General features: G+C 43.2%; 1 protein-coding gene across 6 annotated transcripts in view; it reads left to right on the top strand.

The window, feature by feature from the left end:
* LOC126299619 (plasma membrane calcium-transporting ATPase 3) overlaps positions 1-9,764 on the top strand; it is a 1,680,486-nt gene that overhangs the window by 1,434,880 nt on the left and 235,842 nt on the right. The window lies entirely within an intron of this gene.

Raw genomic sequence — 9,764 nt, 5'->3', positions numbered from 1 at the left:
GCTTAATGACGCGTTGAAAATGGCATGCAGATTTGCCGGAACCTACTTCCGGGATTTCAGCCACTTCAAGTTTGGTTTTCTTTACAAAATCCGTTAAGGCGACCACTGTGGCCTCAGCGTTCGCTTTCCAGTACCCAATCTGAGCTCTCACTACCGCTCTGATAACCTCGTTGTTACGATAATCGTACTCCTGCTAACGTATTTCCCATCACGGATGAGGTACCTAAGCGGGATCCTGAAATAGCCTCTGCGATCCTGTAAGTGGAAGAAATGTTCTGTAAGAACAATGCTAACATTTGTTTCAAATTCTTATGAAAAGTTGGACGTGGACCGCTTTAAATGAACGGAAAGACTGACGATAGGGATTAGACATACAGATATCAGCCTGTTAAAACAGCTCCGCCAAAATTGTGCTTTCTAAAGTGGATGCATCTTCACAGTGATGTGGTGCAGTTGTTCGCTTAGTTTCCACCAAAAATAGGGCACTCAGCTAACATCGGCTCACTGCAGAGTACTGGGTATTAAGAGAACTGAAAATAAATTTTCATGTAAGATCTCTTGGAAGGCATTTTGCAAAGTTATATTCAGTAAGATTTCCTTCGATGACGACACTCGGGACGCGCTGTTGAGGGCATATACCTAAGTGTAATAATGTGGTCGACAGACCATAGTTCAGCCCGCATACCGAGCGAGGTGGCGCAGTGGTAAGGCACTGGACTCGCATTCGGGAAGACGATGGTTCAATCCCGCGTCCGGCCATCCTGATTCACGATTTCCGTGATTTACCTAAATCACTGCAGGCAAATGCCGGGATGGTTTCTCTGAAAGGGCACGGCCGACTTCCTTCCCCATCCTTCAGTACACCGATGAGATCGATGACCACGCTGTCTGCTCTCCTTCCACAAACAAACAAACAGCCCGCATATAAGAAACGTGCATACGAGGCCATTTGGTTTGACAGAAAGAGACTTCTTTAGATCGTAATATGTTACGTTTGGAGATGTCTGTTGGCGATAAACCGTCCAGAACTAAGAATTTTCTGACGGCACATTATCTACCTACCCGACTGAGCTAAACGCAGAAAAAACGGATAATTGAAATTCATGTAACTTCATACTTCACAAATTTAACAAGTAAGGTCTAAATTTCATTTATATGTACCTGCTGTTTTTCACAGCTTAATCGGGAAACTCCTGATTTGCCACTTCCTCTCGCGCCTCCTGCTCGATTCATTACGTCTCCCGATTTTTAGCTAATTATTGTCAAATCATAAGAAATTCGTTTAGAAAAGCCACCATTTCAGTTTTTTGGCCAATGGTCGGAAGTTCTTCAGTAATTAGTCGTTTTTAATCAATATATGTTTCGAGGTTCATAGAAATTAGGAAGTCGCCTGCGACCTACACATAGATCGCAACTTTTCCACTCTCCCGTGCTTTTATAGAAAGTATACTTGTACTGCTCAGTGTTTCGCTGTGTCTGGGCTTGGGTCTTGTCATTGTGCTCGAGTGAAGTCGCTTAGTAAACGTTTGGTATAAATCATTAGAGTGGGTGGTAATGTGTGTAATTTTGTCACCTGTATCCCTGAAAGGCTTTATTTTTGTGCAAGCGGTTCTTCCACGTGTATCCTATTCGTCATATTCGTAGCATTTTGGTCTGATATTTTGCTTTTCATTATGGCATAAAATGTAACGGTTTTTAATGTGGAAACAAAAGCATAAAGACAACGTAAAATTCGTGAATCACAAGAAATATCTGAAATTCGTTGTTAAAAGTGAGTTACAGGGTTGCTAAACTGCTGAATGCTTGCTTTGTTTTAGAACACAATTTGCCTGTCAGTTGCGCTAACCGGGCGGGTCAGCTGTTCACGAAAGTTTTCCCGGATAGCAGTGCAGCGAAACCTTTCGTAATTATAGGAAAAAATCACGAAAAGGCTAAAAAAAGAAACCTTAGAAATTTTGAAAGATTGACCATTTTCTATTTCAGCTGAAGATAGTAACAAAGGTGATGCGAATTGGTCCCGTGCTTGTTATCGTCTATAATACGACGACCTAAAACATAGAGTAGCTTATTATCTATGCCTGACTTCCAAGAGGGTTTCTACTGGTGTCAGCTTCCCAACGTAGCACACAATACGAGGCCTACGCCACAGATAAATGATACGGAATCAACGTTTTGGGTAGTTCCAGTATCTTTGTGTTGTTATAGCTGTTACATAACTTCACAACGTCATAGGGAGACGCAGATCATTTCTCTGCACTATAGTGAGAATGTTTTTTAAAACTGAATCTCTCGATATTTTGTTTTTGAAGTTTCGCAAGTGTGTTTATATCGACGCCATTTGGATGGCAGGCAGAGAATATCAGCTTGGCTTGTAACAATAGATAAATTGCAAAAATAACATTTAAAATTTTACCCTGAGACAGTTAGCTAACGTGGCAAAGAACGTATAAAATTGTACATACATTAAATAAGAAAGATCCTACTTTTCGCCCTTATTCAATTTGTCTGCCTTACTGATCTCACGGTAGAGTATTTCATATGTGGTATGCCAGGGCACTAGGAATGTTCACATAACAAGCTTTTGTATTCTGTCTAGAGTGACACGACTAATGTAATATTTCTTTCCTGTGTAGTCTCGCTACAGTGTAAATTAAATATTTTTTTGTTCGTCTATATAATAGATCAAGGGAGGCCGGGGGGAGGGAGGAGGAGAGGCGATTGAAATTCATGCATGATGCAGAGGCCACAAGACTGAACTAGCTGAAGAGAGTTGGAAGGACTTGGATAGCTGTAGGCCTGGGCAAACTAGAAACATTGTCCCATACCGTAGTGAACTAGTTAACTAAAAATATAACTGCTTGACAATACCTGTCTGAAGCTTCGTTGAATATGGTGATATTCTTATACACTTTTCTTTGATTTCTGCAGTTAGGTGTTAACACATTGCCCTCAGTTCTTCTGTGACAGTTTCAATCTTAGAGGAATATCAGATATAAGAGGGATAGTTGTAAATTGTACAAAATAATGGTTGAAATGCTGTGCTTTTATGGATATTAAAAAAATCAACTTCTGCGTCAAAAAAAATTTTTTTTGATCTGTTCTATACGCCATGAGAGTGTGGACTGATAGTAGCAGCTGAACATCTGGAACTAACGGCCAAATGTGACACAATGCCCAGTGTAGGACTTGCTACACGAGCGATTCATGTCTATTATTTTATTTTCCGCCCTCGGTTCACATAGAACAGTTTCTGATAACTCGCGTTGTCGGCGGCACGGAGATCCGGAATAAACAGATGGTTATTGTTGACGACGGCGGAGCTCACGAAGTGAATGGCTCGCCAGAAGCAGTCCAAAGCGTAGTGAAAGACGACGTATGCGTCCGCAAACTGTCCAGTGAGCGATCAGAACAAAAAAACGTAAATACAGGCAAGGCTAATCACTCGTCAATGGCACGTATTGAAGGATTCAGAGAATATCGAGAGCCATGGGCAGCAGTATTTACGGCGTGTCGCGTCAGTGGACAGGCGCACGCCGTGTGCCTGCGGCGGCGCGAGCGAGCGCGGCTGTGCTGGACAGACGCCCTGACCTTCGCTCCATATCGATACTCAGCCTGGGCGGGCTGTCCGAATCACTGTCGGACACGAGAAATCCTGATACAGTGCAGAATTAAAACTGTACCGGCCTTACGGTTTATTGCTGGATGCTGACAAGTATTGATTCCGACGCGTGTGAAGTACGGACTGCTTAGTAGTTAACGGTTTAATATTCTGTTAGACGTTATCTACACGAATATGTGGCCAAACCCCCAAGTATCCCCTGTTTACATAATTTCTCCGAACATGAGTCTAACGTTCAAAAAACGCACGCAGTCTGTGCTTCCCCGTACTGCTTCCTCAGACTACTAGCTAATGATGGGTCGGCTATTTCCGGGTCATTCGTTAGACGGGAGTCAAAAGTCTGACACAGATGGCTCTGGTCCATAACTCATTTATGATAGTAACCCGTTAATCTTGCGAGCAGTTTGCGGCATCCCCTGAAAGCTGCAGTGAAGTGTGAAACACTTATGTGATACTCCAGTTGTGGGAGAAAACAAATAGATTCGCCCAGAAAAGAACACAAACATTTTCCCTACGCCGGCTGTAGGCATCACGAGCAGATGCGCGCAGGCGGCCGACGACGAATTCTGTTAGTACTGACTGCTTAATGTATCGAACATGCAGATAATACCTAATGAAACTTAGTTACAGGCGTCTCTAAATCCTACAGAAAAGTCAGCAGTATTCGTCGAACATCCTATGTTGTAATTTTCTTCCGCAATTACTGTAATGCATTCCAGCGTTCGGGCAGAATACGGTGAAGTGATGGCTAAGGACAGCCTAAAATATTACAAAATTCAACTTACGTTTCCTGTCTTGAAAGTGCAAGCTTCCACACTAGTAGCTTCCAAATATGACTATTGATAGGAAAATGCTACATAAACATTGACTTGATAAAGTTTAAGTGAAAACCTTTCCAGATCAATTTCCTCGAGTAGCAACTGACTAAAACCTCCACTGTCGTTATGAGGGATAGTACAGTTTTCACCTCTCCCTTGAAATAAAAAATATTAGCCAGTCGTTTCCTGGCTACGTTATGTTTTTCCTAAATCAGTTTTTATAGTAGTTCGTTCCTTGATGGTAGGCAGCAGCAGCTAGAGTTATCTAATATTCGTTGCTGCTGCAGTAAATGTTGCCGGAAGAAATGTGGCTAGGCAAGCTTCTGCGAAGGACTAGCAGGCTGGTTCGTAGACGGAATGGTCTATTACAGTCTACGTTGGTCCAGCGGACACTAATGTAATACCACACTCTTCCGTGTGAGCCTGAAGTGAAGAGTAGAAATTAAAAACATTCAAAGTGCCACTTAACAAAGTGTTTTCAGTGCTATTGTGTACTTGGTTGTTGTCCTTAGACTAGGGCCAAGTGCCAAATCGTGGAGAAAGTCTTTCAAAGATGCATTAGCAGATGGCACATGGTCTTCGCGTCAAGCTGTGCTTCTCCCTGGAGTTCCAGAATTGAAGATACGAGAAGTGGATTTTGTGGCGTACTGTTCTATTACATAAAAACCTATTATTTCTGTTCTTCTGTTACCACAAAACTTAATGCTTCATTGTTTATGGCACTTTCAAGATATTTCATCGAAAACTTTCATTTTTAAGATCGTGGCTGTGTGCCCAATGCAAGTTTAGCGTTGCAGAGAAGAGAACCACCAGCAATCAGCTACTGTTAATAATGCCATTATCTACACAAATAGCGCCGTTACCGGTTTCGAGCCGACATATTAACCTTCAGACGACTGTTAGTGTTTAAATGACATTGTTGTTTACATTAGATGTTGAAAACAAAACAGCCAACTTAGGTCAACAAAAACAAATGTAACGTAAACTTGAGAGCCGTCCGGATATAAACCTTCCGGTTCGAAACTAGTAACAGCGCAATTTTTTTACATGAATGGCATTATTAACAGTGCCTGGTTACTGATGGTTTCTTCTTTACAAGAACGAACGCATAAAAACTTTATTGGTGCCTAGAACCAGTTAGTTTCCTGGTACAGCACTCCGAATGATGTTACTATTTTTCTTATTCGTCTCACTATTTTTTAGTGATACGGCGAGCAGTGTAATTCTGTGGTATCAGAATACCCTAAGTTTTTTGCTACCGACAGTTTCTCGTTGTTCTGACAAAAGTTAGATTAGGCGTTGAAAACCCTTTAACCTCCCACTCTCCAGACGTTGCGTGAGCGGCAGTGCAATAGCAGGATCTATTAAAGGCAGTAGTGCGGAAGGGCCACTAGTGGATTGGTGTCTCATCCATATTGCGTGCGTGCGGCATGCCAGCGAGGTGAACGACACAGTGCGTGCGGGCTCTGGCGTATCGATTGGGGCGCCACCGAGGCCTAGACGCGGCAAGGACACTGCCTACCGCTAACAAGCGACACCCGCCCGCCTTTGAATGTCCTCCGCTGCCGATTCCCCACCCTGAGCCACGCCCCCAAGTCGTCAGCGCGCTTGCTGCTTCAAAATATGTCAGGCAGGCGGGTCACCTCTCCGGGTTAAAAGGGAATAGATTTTTTGAGACACGCTATATTCTGCTGAACTACTACACAAAATGTGATGTAACATAGTGCTCGTTCCATTCACAGAACACGTGGACAGTCTGAAACGAAAGGCGGTTACGACACGTAACTGCTATAGTTCGTAGCAGCAGGATTTATCACTTCAAACATTAGAATTGATAATAAGTGTTTCTTGATAATCGTACGGCAGAACACTACCAGACCACCTGACCAAATGTTTGTCCGAGTGCTAAGATCGTTACTTGTCCTGGCGTTTCCAGTGACAGTCTACGTCTACATCCATACTCCGCAAGCCACCCGACGGTGTGTGGCGGAGGTTACCCTCAGTACCTCTATCGGTTCTCCCTTCCATTCCAGTCCCGTATTGTTCGTGGAAAGGAGGATTGTCCGTATGCTTGTGTGTGGGCTCTAATCTCTCTGATTTTATCCTCACGGTCTCTTCGCGAGATATACCAAGAGGGAGCAATATACTGCTTGACTGCTCGGTGAAGGTATGTTCTCGAAACTTTAACAAAAGCCCGTACCGAGCTACTGAGCGTCTCTCTTGCAGAATCTTCCACTGCAGTTTATCATCTCCGTAACGCTTTCGCGATTACTAAATGATCCTGTAACAAAGCGCGCTCTCCGTTGGATCTTCTCTATCTCTTCTATCAACCCTATCTGGTACGGATCCCACACTGCTGAGCAGTATTCAAGCAGTGGGCGAACAAGTGTACTGTAACCTACTTCCTTTGTTTTCGGATTGCATTTCCTTAGGATTCTTCCAATGAATCTGTCTGGCATCTGCTTTACCGACGATCAACTCTATATGATCATTCCATTTTAAATCACTCCTAATGTGTACTCCCACATAATTTATGGCATTAACTGCTTCCTGTTGCTGACCTGCTATTTTGTACCTAAATAAGGGAACTATCCATGTATTCGCAGCACATTACACTTGTCTACATTGAGATTCAATTGCCATTCCCTGCACCATGCGTCAATTCGCTGCAGATCCTCGTGCATTTCAGTACAATTTTCCATTGTTACAACCTCTCGATACACCAGAGCATCATCTGCAAAGAGCCTCAGTAAACTTCCGATGTCATCCACCAGGTCATTTATGTATATTGTGAATAGCAACGGTCCTATGACACTCCCCTGCGGCACACCTGAAATCACTCTTACTTCGGAAGACTTCTCTCCATTGAGAATGAGATGCTGCGTTCTGTTATCTAGGAACTCTCCAATCCAATCACACAATTGGTCTGATAGTCCATATGCTCTTACTTTGTTCATTAAACGACTGTTGGGAACTGTATCGAATGCCTTGCGGAAGTCAAACACTGCATCTACCTGGGAACCCGTGTCTATGGCCCTCCGAGTCGTTCGTTTTTGTATGCATTAGTGCCATAGTTTGGGATAATTGGCAAACCATACCTTTCATTCCACCTTTGTTCCCTTTCCTCATCGCAATACCTTAAATATTTTCGAACAGTCGACCTGGCCAGTTGGCTCTCAGGTCCGAAGCACTTACAGGACGAAGAGACGGGTTGATTGAGAAAATGAACTCTTATTTGGTAGGCTCGGGCTTCAAATCCCAGTCCTGCCATTGAGATTAGGCCTCCGTAGTTTCTTAAATCGGGCTGGTGGTCTTGTTTACACTGAAGTTGCAGCTAAATTGAGTGCCCGCTGCTTACGGCTGCAAAATGCGTCCCACGTTACGTGGCAGTTGAACTCCGTGAACGAGTTCTGGGGCACACCGAATAAGTACTTGATTTCCAGTGCTATATAAATTAATTTGGTGAGCGAGTTGTGTGAAGGAAGGATTAGGTACTGAAAACTCATGATCCTGAGGATCGCATACCACCACTCGATGTGGTCCCATCTTCCGATAGCGTTGACTGGCGCCTGGGAGAGCGTCTCCTCGTAGTTGCACCCACATAACCGCCGGCCCGTGCTGGCGCTTCTCAAACGGGCCAAGAATAAACTTGTCACGCTACTGCAAATTGATGTACTTACCGCCTAGCGGGCTTGAGCAACAGCGTGGCGTCTGCCGTTTGTTGTAGCTGCAACAAATCTGCGTGTAACTATAGCGTATTGCACTGGAGCCCACTATACAATATAAATGTTAACTGACTTTGACGCCTCGTCATTTAACACTTCATCTTGTCAGGGAAAGGGTTATTTTTGTGCAGAAACAAAAATTGCTTGGAAACAACTTCAGAACTTTTCACGACACAATGGGCGTTAGAAAAGAGGAATATGATTGGCCAAGAAACAATAATTGTTCAAAGAAAATAGTACTTCAACCATTTCATTGGAAGCATGTAAATAAAGAACAAAGCAGGCAACAAGATGATCTGTTGTATTTTTTCGTAATATGATAGTGGGTTAGGTATGAAGTTATCACGCGATAGCTAGGACGGTGACTCCGAATTCTAATGGTGGTGGTGGTGGTGGTGATATATTGCTCACTTCCTATTTTTTGAAGATACAGAAGGTGTCTCAGACCTTTAGGGGCAAATGCTTTCACGGAAGGTTGAGAAGCCTAAGCTGAAATAATTGAGGTAAGGATCTCTAATGATCGGAAATAGATATTCATTATTGACGTTAACAATTTATACATTATAGCAGCAACTTACTCGCAAACAACGTTCCAGTACCGACTGCAAAGTCGACATGTGACCGCTGGTGAGTATTGTACATCACGACCAGTCATCATCATTACCATCATCGTTTCCGTATTCTCTTCGTTGTAATTCTTCTTGGAGAGCCTTGGACCGCTATGTGGTTTGAACGACATAGCTTGTCGTATGTTTCTATACGACGATAAATTTCATTCAATTAGAGCAACGACTGTTCGGACAGATTTCTGTTTTCCAACCACTACATTAATAAGTACTTGGATGCAGGTTCCTGTAACGAGTAGTACTCAGTCTGTCACGAACTGTAAACTGTAATCACTCCACGGTGTACTTGTTTCCTATTGTTTCCTTTTATTTTTCTTAAAGGCATTCGTCGACCTCCGTATTACTGTATCTGGAAGTGAGGGCGCTTCGGTCGGCTCATTCAGTGTCAGCACGTAATCGGGGTTGATAGTATACGCACAACCAACTTGAAAGCATTGACAATGCGACACGTATTTCATCACTGACTTGATTACCATAGCGTCACCGCGTGTTTCCGACAACGGCCAAGTGAAATAACATTGTCGTTGAGTAATACCGTCTCTTAAGTGGATGCGGCAGGCAGTTTTTGCGAAACAAGCGCTGTTTGTAGATACATGCCCCAAACTCTTTCCTCATTCTAGACATCGTCCCGCCTGAAGTAACAGCTCTGACAATAGGTTCGGAATGCCTAATACTCTATATAGGTTCCTCCACATTCCGTGAAGATTTGGCTGGCACTATCTGTGTAATACAATCTCGACAAAATAGTTCACTGAAAAACTCTAGGCAACTTAATAGAACCTCTTTCAATTCTATTTAATTTACATGTTAATTTTCGGAGAAAACGTGCGCTTGAGTTTACATGACTGCGCTGTGATCAAAATACGGTAGTTAACTGGCGGTACTGTCTACGCAGCTAGGTCGTTATGTAACAGTCGTTGATAACTGTGTTATCGTGACAAAGTAACCACCTCTAACGCAGAAGTGCAGTCGGGAA

The sequence above is a fragment of the Schistocerca gregaria genome, chromosome X, assembly GCF_023897955.1.
Source record: "Schistocerca gregaria isolate iqSchGreg1 chromosome X, iqSchGreg1.2, whole genome shotgun sequence".
Classification (NCBI taxonomy): domain Eukaryota; kingdom Metazoa; phylum Arthropoda; class Insecta; order Orthoptera; family Acrididae; genus Schistocerca; species Schistocerca gregaria.
This window is presented reverse-complemented; position numbering and strand designations above follow the sequence as displayed.